The sequence below is a fragment of the Solanum tuberosum genome, unplaced genomic scaffold, assembly GCF_000226075.1.
Source record: "Solanum tuberosum cultivar DM 1-3 516 R44 unplaced genomic scaffold, SolTub_3.0 scf00184, whole genome shotgun sequence".
NCBI classification, from domain to species: domain Eukaryota; kingdom Viridiplantae; phylum Streptophyta; class Magnoliopsida; order Solanales; family Solanaceae; genus Solanum; species Solanum tuberosum.
In genome coordinates this window covers 1204252-1217445 of record NW_006239109.1, presented here as the reverse complement: position 1 = coordinate 1217445, position 13194 = coordinate 1204252, and positions in this window count along the sequence as shown.

Below are 13194 nucleotides of genomic sequence, written 5' to 3'. Positions count from 1 at the left end.
TTATATGTACTAATTAATAATTTGAAGTTGTGTACAGTAATTGTATATCTTTTTAAAATTATTATTATGGTCTTTAATTCGAACGGTATAAGGCAAAAATTTGTCCATGTTTAAATAAAAATGATTTTAATTTGGACCACATGCAAATTTGAGATGAATTAAAATGTCATCCGATGAACGTTATTACTTAAAGTAAGAATATAGCAAAGTGACCTCCAAGAGATACTAAAGGGTTTTCAGATCTCTTAAGCATGTTCTTTATTTCATAGACCTAAGTAAATAATAACTTAATATGGAATTAATTAATCCCAAATGCATAAAAGGGAAATTAATTAATTAAATATATAGTCGATTTTTTAACGACATGGACGGTCAAGCATTAAGGACATGACTCATCACTCTTTAAGTACTAGCTTCATAGATACTCCATAATTCATACTATACTAATGAATAACTAGCTATAAATTATTATTATTTTTATAATCATAGTTTTGGATCAGTTTGTACGCATCTCAACTAATTCTGATATTAGGTAATTCATGTCACCAAGATTAAAACATGTGGAAATATATCACTTCTACCGGAATTTGAATTTGAGACTTCATGATTCTCAATCCTTTTAACCACTTCATTGACTACTAAATCACACCCTAAACAAATAAACCAGCTATATTCTACATTTATACTCATCTTTTTGTCGTTAACAAGTTAAACTATAGTGCTACTTGAACACATCAACTTAAAATAATGAGAAGAATAATAGTTCTTCTATAGTTATTCGTAAAGGGGGTACGTTAGAATAATATTATATTACATATTGAGAGAGCTAGTACGTAGAGACATGTTTGCTTCGAAGTTTGAATAGAATCACCATATAATTTAATTATACTATATGTTATATATATTATTTCTTCCCAAATCCCCTTAAGAGTACAGAATAGAAGACAAAAAAGAAAGAAAGGAATCAGCGGAATCAACGCCGTTTCGACTGACGTGTATCATGAGCCACGACATTGCCACCTTTAAAATATTAGCCATTAAAATATAAAGGAAAATTAATTATACTAGTCCTTCGAATATCAATAAATTCTAATTTTAGTTAAACACATTTAACTAGGAGTGGAGCTAGAAGGTTAGGTATATGTTTGTTGAACTCAGTAACTTTAGTTCAAACTTTATATATGTATTGAAAAATCAACTAGACAAGTTTATAACACATGATATTGCTATTTTAGAATTCAAAACCTAAAAATTTATTGGGTAACTTACCTGAATTTCACTAGTTTAGGAGCTAATTATTTAGATACACTCTAGTTTGCAATATTATGTATCTTACCAGATTTTGATGCCTCCAGATACATCTAGATACATGTATCTCGGATATATGAGGTCAAATTTAGGTGTAATTTATTCTAGATACATTGTATCTGCATATATTTGGGATACATAGCAAATCTCGTTCGCCTCCCTCGCTTCTCTCCCATCTCGCTCGCCACTCTCCCGTGTATCTAGTATTCCAGATACATGCAAATCACTCCAGATGCATACAAATATGCATTATCTAGTGTGATTCGCATGTATCTCGGATACATATAAATCTCGCTTGCCTCTCTCCCTATTTTTGTGTATTTAGCAGTAAAAATACATGTATTTAAGTGCAAGATACGTAGGAAACTTTTAATTAGTGGTAAGATACGTAACATTTTAAAAATATAAGTAATAATAATAAATATGGTAATAAAGTATGTCTAGTTATATAATTTTTCCTAATTTATATCATGAACCAGGTTCTACGTGTAATTCAAATCAAAGGTCCATTTCGTTTTTGTCTTTTACATTTTTAGTGTACATGAGGCTACTAGTCTAAATTATTTGATTTGTAGTAGTATTAATTTTGAATTTTATGGAATGGTATGGGGCGTAGAAGAAGATGAGAAAGAAAAGACAGTCAAAAAGGGTACACAAACAAACATAAAAAAGGTTCAATAATTGAGAAGCTAAAAATAGGGTAGTTCATCGCTTTCAATAACAAACATTTTGATAGCAACATATATGCATTATTCTACCCCCACCCACCCACCCACCCACCCCTAGTGCTGCATGTGTACGTATTTCAGCAGTTGATTCTCAACTACTCGACACTCTAGCTACATTTCATCTTTCGTGAGATGTGACAGATTCAAAATTTTAATTTGACGGATTCAATTTTTATGAATATCTTACACGATTAGATTATTAAAAGAATAAAAAAATAGTAATTTGTTCATAATAGGTGAAACTAGTTATTCAAAAGATTTAAATAAAAATCTTGTTATTGGAATTATGTTGATAGTGTAAAATAATAGACATAAATTTAATCATTTGTGGAGTACAATATAATGGCTGGTAATTCAGAACGAATTTATGGAACATATGGGTCGATCACACTTTATAGCAATATTATAGCTACTACTGCCTCTCTCATTGTATAACTTTATCCGTCTCAATTTATAGCACATAAATGTCATTTTTTTATAATGAGAAATAATTTAATTATATTTTTATTTTTTATAAAACAATTTATAAGATTTATTTTATACCACAACTCTTAGCTCTCCAATAGTCATTTTGCTTAGATTGGGTGTTGAATCACTATTCTTTGTCTAATAAGGTTTGTTGACTATGAATCTAGTCTGTACGCAATAAATTACTTTGTTTTTTGGTGTATCCTAGTTTTGTCAATCTCACTTGCTCGTTTGCTCGATAGACTGAGACTAAATTGATAGAGCATATGATAATTGCTCGTTAGTAATCCGGTTCAAAGTCAATAGCATGATTTAAAAGTCTTCTTTTTTTGAAAAAAAAACTGTATATCTAATCAAACATACCAAATAAATTGAAACAGAATAAATAAGGCTTACGTTGTTTGTTCATGGAACCATATATACTAGTCAAAAGTATCTTAAACAGGTCGTACTAGAAAATCCTATTTGTAAATTGTAATATTCATATATTAATAGGGCCCTCCCTCTTTTTTACATTTCAAGTAGGTACTGATTAAAATTGCAAGTACTTTATGATTTTACCTGTAGACCAGGGGAAAAAAGGATATAATAAGTTTTGAACTGTTGGACCCCATTTTAATATTTGGAACGTACGTAGGTTTAGAAGATACGCAGATAAAAATTTGATCGATTTTAGTATTATTCACAGCAAATCTTTTTTTACAATATCTAATTTTTGAACGAATAATACAAGATAGTTTTTTCTACAAAGAAATTGATCTTAAATTTAACTCAACCTCATTAGCTAATTTATGAGAAACAATACAAGACGGTATTTAAAATTTCATATAACTGAAGTACAATTATTCTTACTTGAACGTTATGTACATATATATCTGACTTAAAAATAGTGCATTTAATGTCTAACCAAATAAGGGAGTAGATAGAAGTGAGACAATAAGTAGTGTATGTGTGTTTTATTTCCTAGAGAATACATTAAAAAGGCTTAAGTATGCAAGACAAATAATTTGACAATAATAGAAGAGCAATCATAACAACTATTTAATTCACAAAAGGTACAATCAAGATTAAGTTTGACTGTATCAAACTCTTTATTATTTTCTTTCAAATTATTATTACTGTATTTGAGAATTAAATGTTTGGCACTTTATGTAGGAAATGATTTTCTATTTTATCTTTTTCGCCGAATTGCTGGATGTTAATGTTTTGTCAGAATGCAATGTTGCATTATTCACTGAAGTTATAGTACAATGTGATTAAAAAAAATTAAAGATCAACCACATATTTTTTTTATTATTTTTTTTCAAACAAAATTTCAGAATTATTTTATTTGACAGATATAATAATGTTGTTGAAATTAATTCAAAGATTTTATTGTCTGTGCCCTTTAACATAGCGGATACCCACCGGCCCACTACAGCTAGCCAATACAACCCAACAAAAGCTACATAGGCCTATAATCCAATGTGTCGGCCCATTTATCAAATTGCAGTTTAATTGATGGTGACTTATTGTCATTTTTTTCCAAATTCGGTGTCCGGTATCCAATTGGAGCCAATTAATCTAGATTTGCATCATGCTAGTCCTCATTCACGGGGAAACGCTTTCCTACTAAATTTTTTTCCATACTCATATTTCAAACCCAAGACTTCTAATAAAGGAATGAGAAACCTATATACTGCACCACATTCTTTGATGGTGCCACAATCGTATCACTAATAAGATTCCAAGCTGTGACACGAGTTAAATTGTAACTTTTTCCTTATAATAATGCTCTTTGAACACAATTTGTTTCGACGTTGAAGTTTAGTTTATTTTCCTACTTTCCACAGTTGAGGTAAAAGCATTCAAAAGCAAAACAGTGTCATTATGACAAATTAGTTAAGTAAATAGTGTCATTTATAAGGCATAATAATATCATAAAGTATAATTAAAAACTAGAATGATTTAGGAACTATTATACTTTATATAGTTGTCCATCAAAAATTATATAATTAGTGTATTTCTTTTCAGAAAAAATTACCTAAATACATTTCTTATTTTACCATATTTTCTAAAATTTCCTATCATTTGAAAAATTACAAAAATCCATATTCTTTTCTATTCTCAGACATCACTCTTATGCGATGTATCAAGACAAATGTGTCTTGTATCAACAAGGTAATGTATTGAGACGAGATATATCGGGACATTGAATGATGTATCGGGACAGGTGTACTGTCTTGTATCAACAAAGATAATGTATAAGAATGTGATGTATCAGATGTTGAGTGACGTATTCGAAATCGGAACACAATGTATCGGGACGTTGGGTGATGTATCCGAAATCCTTAAATTTTAATAAATTTTGGGCAAATTATAGAAATCACATACTTTTAAAGCAAAATTACAATCTATTCCTTAAAAGTTTATGATTACAGAAATCCCTCAAACGGATACAATAATATAAGCGTTGATACATTAATTTGATGCGCCAAATACAATAATATAAGCGCTGATACATTAATCTGATGCGCGAGATACACTAATCTGATGCGCAAAAATGAGGGATTTTGGAGATTTGTAAAACTTATAGGGGATAATGGTGATAGCGCTGATACATTAATCTGATGCGCCAGATACATAAATCGTTAAGTAAGATACATTACATTTTATACATGATACACTAATCTGATGCGCGAGATACACTAATCTGATGCGCAAAAATGAGGGATTTTGGAGATTTGTAAAACTTATAGAGGATAATGGTAATAAGTAAACTAAAATGTGGGATTTCTGTAATTTTTCCATAAATTTTTGTAATTTGTAAAAGTGGCCCAATAACACGTAAAAAGGCCCATCTCACCATATGCATAAGATTTTCCCCATCCAATATTACTTCTATACTGATTGTTTTTTTTTTCTTCTAATTTTTATGTGCTATTATGCAATTGAATGAAATTGTAAGTTTGTTCAGCTATCTATATATTCCTTGGTTTCAATTTATTTGTTTGATTTGATATGGACTTTAAGAAAAACAAAAAAAATATTTGAATTTCATGATATTAAACACGTCAGTGAAAAGTTAAACAAAAGAGCTGCCAAAAAAAGGAAAGAGACATTCTTTTAGAAAAGGACTAAAAAGGAGAGTAAGACAAACAAATTGAAACGGAGGAAGTATTTGATAATGTTAAGCTGGGATATAACTATCTAATTCCAGATTAGTCTAGAGTTGATTTGTTGAGTGTTAAACACATCTTTCTGTCAATGCACTCTTATTTGTAAAGTAATTGGTTATGTTTAATTCTTATTTGTTTTTCTATTTATCCAACAAACATTTTTTGCTTATAAAGAGCTAAGCTCAAGGATTATGGCATTGTGGTGGGAAATTATTTTTTGTCTTAATTATTTATTTAGGTCCATTAGCAATACTAGATGCATTGAGAATGTATCAGGATATTACCATGTTTGGATTTTTGGTCTACTTCTCAAACTTGAGTGCTTGAATAGGATTTCTTTTGGAATGATGTTGGAGTGAGCTGCTCTAATATATTCATTTTTGTATAATATATTCTTTTTATAGCTATTTATTCTCCATGTTGTCAAAATATGTGTCACTTTTATATTCATTGATAACACTATTCCATACATGGAAGGGGGGAGTTATGACAATATCACAACATTGAACCTTAGTTTGGAATAATGCTCCGCACCTTGCTGTTGTTACGGATTTTTTCATATATGCTCCGCACTGCTTTGCTATTAGCTGTCATATTTTTCTTTTTAATTACTGCTTGATTTGTTTGAGCCGGTAGTCTTTCAAAAACAATTTTTCTATCTTGGAGAGGTTGTGGTAAGACCGGCATGTACTTCTGTCTTCAGACTCCACTTTGTAGAATTTCACTGAAGTTATTGTTGTTGTGTGTAATTCTTAATATGACACACATAACATCGATAAAAACAACAATTCTAGAAATGTTTAAGAAGTTAGAAATTTATTGAATTTTACTAATACAATATCGGTTGGCTACTAGCTAATTTGTGGGGCAGTGGTTTGTTTGTTGCTATTGTTTAGGAGTCAAATAAGTTATTTTGTTTCCTAGGCCACAACAAGATTAGTGGAGTCAGTTTAAATCAGAATAATTAGGAGTAATAGATCTACTATTCTGTCAGTAGTAGTTTTTATCTATTTGCTTTTATCAATGTTACTATAGGGGAGATGAAGCCTTCAATCTCTGATAGATGAGTGATATTCCATTCATAAATATATTTACGTTATATTTGTCCTTACTGTCCATTACTTCAATTGAAAAAATTAGCCTTGTGCCTTGATTTTTGACTTGCTTATATTTGGTGCATATACGTAATACACACATTGTGTACATTCTTGAGTTTCTTTGATGAAATTGTTTTCATAAGAATGAAATATACCCGTACATCTTCCCACTACTGCTCTATTCATCATTGTTAACATTACAAAATACAAATAAAAACAAAAATCAGAACAAAGAGTTGGCATTGCCACTTGCTTCAACAATTCAAGCCTCAAAGGAATGGGCGTTCGCAAATTTTATCCACTAATTCTTGAGGAATAATGTATCCCCAATTTTGGTCAATTCTACCTTCCAAGTTGAAGCACTTGGACCTATAAGACTTACATAAGCTTCTACCTTATTCATCAAACTTTTAGCAATTTTCTGGGGTATGACTTGCAATTTCATCATTCCTAATTAACATTCACATTTTATGTACAACAAGAAGACTAGCTAAGATCACACAAATTAAAGATGTATCTTCATTATCTCTACGAGCAAGGTTGAACACGCATACATAATATGCTTAAAGGTAATTATCGATACAAAAATAATCCAATAAATCATGTATCACAGTTAAGACATCAACAACAATCCAACAAATCCAGTTAACTGTAAAGACATCAACACTATGGGCTACAACAATCCAACAAATTCAGTAAAGACATGGATAGTGATGCCTCTAAACGACACATTTGCTTAACTATTGACGAAATATGCTGACATCCAAGATTGGTTTTTCAGTTTATCTACTGACAAGGTTGAACACACATACATCATATGGTCCAAGAAAAGTATCATTACAAAACTGTTTCCAATTACCAGTCAGTGCACCACCATAATCTGTGTGACTGTATGTTGCTTCGCACATGGTTTCATTATACCGAAGAATCACAGGTTGGCTCCTATTGTGCGATGTTGGAGTCATACTCACGTGAAAAAGATTTACTATTGTGCGATGTTGGAGTCAATGCCTTAGATTTGTTTGTTGCTGGGGCCTCACGCTCCTCACATGAAAAAGATTTACCAGTGTGTGATGTTGGAGTCGATGCATGCTTAAATTTCTTTTTCGCAGGCACACCATTTGTTGTATCGTTATTTACTGCTATATACCTCTTTGTCCTGCTTCCACTAGCAACATCAGTGTGCTCACATTTTTTTTTATGTAAAACGAACTCTCTTTCTCGCAGGAGCTTTGACTATCAAACACTGAAACATCAAATCTTGAGGCTACAGTGTACTTAAAGACAAGTAAGTCGTTTTCCTCAAGGGAATGGGCGTCCACAAATTCTTTCTACCCATTTTTTAGGAAGAATGTATCGCCAGTTGCAGTCAATTCTACCTTCCAAGTTGAACCACTTGGACCTGTAAGACTAACATAAGCTTCTAGCTTATTCCCCAAGCTTTTAGCAATTTTCTGGGGTATGAACTGCAATTTCATCAATCCTCGTCAAGATGCACATTTTATGTATAACAAGAAAACTAGCTAAGATAAAAAAAAATAATCCAAATAACTATCGGTTATGTGGATGAGCAATTATAATCTATTAATATCCTTAATAGGTTTATTTTTTACCCTTACATAAGTGTAATTAACATAATATCAAACTATAATTTATAATTGAATTTTATAAAATTTCATTATTGTCTATTTTGGTAAATTAAATAGTCAAAGTAAAATTATAAACAAATATAATTTTTTGAGTTTTTAAATTATTTGTCCTATTATATGGTATTTCCTTGAAATTATTAAATTGCTTCAAGACGTCACCACTATTCATTCCTCTTATTTTTGTTCATTCTCTTTCTTTCGTGATATTCTTAAACAATAATTTATTTGTCCGTTAATTTTTATTTTTATTTCTTGCTCCCATTATAATATTTAAGTTATAAAATTAAAGTACACTATTATATATATATATAAAATTTATGAATTCTTTTTAATATATTATATATTTTTCAACAAAGATCATTTATAATCCAATAATATTTAAATAGCGTATTAAAAATTCAAAGAAAATTCAACCTAATTTCCAACCCTAATCTCAACTAAGACATTTTCATTTTCGCTGCTTTTATTTTATTGGTTTTGATGATTGACTTTTTCTAGGAAAGGAAAATGGGAGCTTCAAATCGAATTGAATAAACTTATCAGTCCATCTCTCAATTTTTCGTAAAAGTAGAAAGGAAGAATAAATTCATTACCAATAGGAGATCATCCACACAACAAGCCTCATTAAAAATTTAAAGGAGCTTAGTCACTTACAAGTTTTTGATCAAAAGCTCCAGAAAGAATTTGAAAAAATTGGATCATTTGAAATTGCATCCAATACATGTGCTCTTTCCATTTTCTGCAGTTGTTACAGTCACTCCTCATTCTGCTAAAGGAAAAAGATTTGAGGGGAAAAAACAAATAAAAGAGTTATTCTTTTTCAAATATTTTTATTAATGTATTAGAAATAGAATTGAAACGAAGAAAAAAATTTGAAAAAACACAATCCTTTTGAAGAATAAATATTTTTAATTAATTTATTAAGAATTCACCTGATTATAGGTTTGTTGATTATAAACACAAGAAATAGAGACACTTGAATTCTTGAGCGTATTAACGGCACTGCAGTTGAAAGCGGCAAAAAAGGTATTAGGGTTAAAAATGACAATAGATTTTATACTCTTTTCAGATTTTTGTTGACCATTTAATATTTTATATTTAGTGGCGTATTTATCTGTATTTGTGTGACGTAAGCACCTATAAATGAGAAAACACTAATTATAAGAATCTTTTCATTTTCAAAATTTGAGTTCAAAAAATATAATTAATAATAGAGAATTCTTCAATGTCCCTATATTTTTTAGTGAATTTTCATTGATCATTCATCATTGTCGTTTGTCATGCATGGTTTTGTGTTATGCTTTAAAAATATTTTAAATTATTAATTATTTTAGGAAAAAATGATGAATATACCCTAAACTACATATCAAATATGGTATATGGATACCTTCTTATATATTGTTTGGACGCTAGAGTCCCCGTCGTTCAAAAGTAGAGCATTTGTGTCCTTTACTCTAATGGAAGGACACATGTCTCGACCTTAAAGGCCTATTCGAAATTTATTTAATTTTTACCAATAATTTAAAAAAAAAACACCCCTAATTAAAAATTCACCCAAATAACTTAAACTCATCCCCAAATTATAACACAAATCCCCCTACAGTAAATTAGTAACACAATCAAGAAACCAAATCAACGTTTTTTTTTTCAAACCAAAGGAATCAATGTAAAAACTCACCTAAGATTCATCCACCACAAAAATGGTCAACATCCATTATTGTATTCACAATCTTTGCGTAATATTCCTTCTTACACTAATTTCCTCATTTAAGCCTAAATCATCAAACCCACATTCAAATTTGGTTCATTTTGATGAAATCTTGTCTGAGCTACCTCAATTAGCTTACTCGATTTCAAGTACTACAATCGACGGTGTAAAGATGAAACGATTCCAGCTAATTCCTCTTTATAGGTCATTAGTTTTTATACCCTGAATTGAATTTTACTTCTTAAATTAATCATTCCTTCCTTTTTGTGCATCTTGTTTGTCCTTAACATTTCTTGATGTAACTAAAAGTGACAGTTTTGATCAATATCAGGTAATTTTCTCTCTCAATGGGTTTGCTGGCATTGTTCTTATGTCTCCTTTGTCATGAATTCTTTATATAATTCATATTTATTGAGTCTCAACTTAGAAGAGGTTTAGGGTTCTATTCTATTTAACTACAATTTTTAAACTTGATTACCCAAAATAAAAGAAAGTTGACATTGATGACGTGATTGAAGGTTCTTCCTTTTGAATGTTGATTTTCAATAATGGAAAGCTTATCGAGTATTTGGGCCAACAAACAACAAAGTGTGGCTTTTAAAACTTCAAATGCCACAATATCCAAGGGTGTGGCCTAGTGGTCAATGATGTGGTTGAGAACCCTGGGTCTCAGATTTCTAACTTAGCAGAGACAGAAAACTCTAGGTGATTTTTTTCATCTGTCCTAGCCTTGATGAACAAAGTTACCTGGTACCTATTGTTGGTGGAAGGTAACAAAACTAATGTCCTTTCACCACTTCTAAGTCCTATTCTTTCAAAAAATAGCTGATGTCATTCTATGACAACAAGATATGGGGGATGCATTTGAGAAATTGGTGACGTGAAAGGCTTGGTATTTATACAGTGTAATAAAGAGGTGAAGACAAAGAGTCAAGGACTAGTATGCATACTAAGGCAAAAAGAGGTCCTAAATTATCCAAATGGTTGCTCTGGATCATGTTTGAGCACCTTTTTTGTCAATGTATAGCATTAGCAAGGACACATTAAGAGATAAGACAACTAGCTGAACTAAAAAAGTTTGGACACGCATACATCAAATGCTTTAAGGATATTATCGAAAAAAAGTTTCTCCAACCACCGGTTAGTGCACCACTATGATCTGTGAGAGTGTATATTGCCAACCACGTGATCTCATTACATCGAAGAATCACATATTGGCTCCTGCGAGGGGGAAAGAGTCTTGCCCACTCTGAACAGTGGCGGATTCAAAAAATTTATATCATAGGTGCTCAATTGTTTTTAGTTTAAAAATTGATATATAGAATGGGTGCTTAATTAATATATTTGAATAAATGATTAGATATTTTAAACAAATAATAGTGTTTATTATAAAAAGTAATGGGTGCTTAAGCACCCATAACCCATAACATACGTCTGCCATTGACTCTGAAGGAACTGTAAGTTAATTGATCCAACAGAAAAATAACACAAGTTAAATTTCTGGTGTTCTTTTATTCTCTATGAAAACATAAATTTAGAGATAAAGGATTTTCCACTGCATAACCACTACATAATTGTTTGGTGTTGCAGCAGCCTTTGCCAATTCTAATACTCTTTGGTTCTTAGATGCATCCCCACCAGTTTTAGTACTCAAAGTCATTAAATCATGAATAGTTGCACCACTCAACTCGAATAACTAAACAATGGAATATTATGTTAACTCATAGTATGTCATTGAGATTCAAGTGATGAAGACTTAATTACTTTTGAATTCCCTTTAAAGAGAAGAAAAGAACTGGTGGTATATTGATCCTTTATTGACCCTTATATAGCCAGTGATAAAATAACAACTTAGAGAAAATCTAGGTAATAGGAAAACCTAACTACAATCCTAAAGATAAGAAAGTTGATAAGTACAAAATTAATATAATTAAACTGAATGAAAAAAGTTCTACAAATGACAAGAGTCCTAGATATCTGCTACCCTTATTACGACGCCCCCGCAAGTTGGCGTCGAGGTCTACTACGCCCAACTTGGAGAAATGGTTACTGAAAAGAGCACGCGGAAGGGGCTTTGTGAGAAGATCTGCAACTTGATCAGTAGCATGTAAATGGGTGATTTCAAATTGTTTGCGTTCAACCTGCTCACGGACAAAATGGAAGTCGATGGCAGAATGAAGAGTGACTGTAAGAACGGTAGAGAATGGAAAGAGCAAACGTACTGGACACAATTTGTAATCTTTCAATTTTTTCATATTCTTTTTAGAGTTTTTGATAAATAACTTGTAAGTGACAAAGGTTCTTTAATTTTTTGTTATGACGCTTGTTATATGGATGATGCGAAATCTATATTCTCTTTGATTTTATTTTTTTTTAAAATGCTTTTCAAACTATTTTTCTGAAAGCATGGCACTTTTCCTTTTTGACTAATTGTATTTTTAAAATAATAATTGTGGTATGCAATTCGTTAAAAAAAATAGAGATCCCCTATTGGTAATGAAACTATGCTTTCATTCTCCTTTTACGGAAAATGAAGCGATAAATTAATAAATTTATTTCCTTTCATAGAAAAATTCAACTGTCAAAACCAATTAAAAACGGCAAAAACGAAAATGACTCAACTAAGATCAGGGTTGGAAATTAGGTCAAGTTTTTGGGGTTTTATTTCCCTAAGTTTTTCAATTTTTCAATACCTACTATTACCCTTAACATTAGCTCATACAAAATTTGAAAAATACTCACAAAATTGAAATTGGGGTAGGAATGTGAAAAACAAGAAGGACTAGAGGTGGTGTTGGTTTGCAACAAAGTAAGGAAATTTTGAGAAAATATTTGGGGGTGGGACAGTGATGTAGGGGCATTAAGAAGAGTCCGGAGCCTAAAGGGCAAAAAAAATGGTCAAAAATTCCAAAAGGGCACATCACTTTTTATTTTAGCCAAAAGGGCAAAATCGCTGCGTCAGCAGCGATTTTCCTCTGACAAAATGACAAAATCGCTGCCCTAGCAGCGATTTCGTCTAAAAAAAATTTTTATTTTTTTTTATTAAAAATCGCTGCCACAGCAGCGATTTTGTAAAAA